This window comes from Pyxicephalus adspersus, chromosome 4 (genome assembly GCF_032062135.1).
Source record: "Pyxicephalus adspersus chromosome 4, UCB_Pads_2.0, whole genome shotgun sequence".
NCBI classification, from domain to species: Eukaryota; Metazoa; Chordata; class Amphibia; order Anura; family Pyxicephalidae; genus Pyxicephalus; species Pyxicephalus adspersus.
This window is the reverse complement of record NC_092861.1, coordinates 59,757,759-59,758,994: the sequence shown is the minus strand read 5'-3', so window position 1 is coordinate 59,758,994 and position 1,236 is coordinate 59,757,759. Positions and strand designations below refer to the sequence as shown.

General features: G+C 48.2%; 1 protein-coding gene across 1 annotated transcript in view; it reads right to left on the bottom strand.

The window, feature by feature from the left end:
- AP2M1 (adaptor related protein complex 2 subunit mu 1) overlaps positions 1-598 on the bottom strand; it is a 16,058-nt gene extending 15,460 nt beyond the window's left edge. Inside the window, exon 1 of the mRNA XM_072408363.1 lies at positions 451-598. The gene's annotated coding sequence lies outside the window, so the exon portion shown is untranslated. The remainder of the gene's footprint in view (positions 1-450) is intronic.
- Between the last annotated feature and the right edge of the window lie 638 nt (positions 599-1,236).

Below are 1,236 nucleotides of genomic sequence, written 5' to 3'. Positions count from 1 at the left end.
GCAGGGATCTGGAAGGACACAATATCGGGGTACACACCAGAGAACAGCCATCCGCCCTAATATTACATTGTAGGGGGTGTCACACATAACGGCCCCGGTAAGCGAGTATTTGAAAAATCCTGTATTTGAAAAATCCTCCTCTCCCAGAGAGCGGGAGAACCTGCCAGGCCTGACCACACCCGGGGCAGTCGGTGACGATGTCGTTGTCACACAATGACCCCCATAACTCCTCACCCGAACACACCGTCTTACAATGCCCACCCTAGGCCGGAATACAGTCACACCCTGTCAGGCTCCTATCACGGATGAGACATTTCCTGCCTGAGGAGAATACGAGCAGAGTCTGGCTCGGACTCGTCCTGTGTCTATTGGTTTTACTACAGAAAATACACCGAAGATAACACGGCCACTTGAATTCGCCCACCCCCGTTATGACAGCTCAGAGGTTACCTGCTCTGTTGCCCGTTCCAGAGCTCCGCTAAGACACCAAGATGGCCGAACCTCCGCCCACCCTCCTGTCCGCAGAGTTTACGTCACCGCGCAGCTGCGTTCATTTCCTACTAATCTCCAGTGTAGGATGTGCCGGGAGGGAAGGGCTGAACTACTGCGCATGCGCAAATTAGACTTGGTCCAAAGTGTCACCTGACAGATGTTCAGCATCTTCTACAGCGCTTCGTGTCACATGACCAGTGCACGGTGTATGCGGGGTGCAGGGTTGTAGGATACACGAATGAAAATACGGGGAAAGAACAGAAAAGATTCAGCCAAAGGGCGGGGTGCAGATGTTGGGTTCACTTGGTTATATGTCTCTATATGTCTTATATATTACACCCTTCAATTGTGTGTTACTTCCCCCAACTCCTGGATTGTAAGCTCTTCTGGGCAGGGTCCTCTTCTCCTCCTGTGTCACGGTCTGTCATTTGCAACCCCTATTTAATGTACAGCGCTGCGTAATATGTTGGCGCTATAAAAAAACTTTTTAATAATATTACAATGTGTTAAACACATAGAAAGAGGTTTACAATATAAAAAGGGTAAAACAGCTAGCCAGGCTTGTCCTTGTTTATTCCTTTCTCATTCACATTGGGATGATGACTCGCTGATAATGGAACAAAGATTAAAAATAAAGACAAAAAAGAACACACACCTACCTACTTATCCTCAGATCCCTCAATCCTGCCGGAGATGTCTTGCAGTGGATTCTGCTATTCATCTCTGTCCTGGCATGGAGAAAAG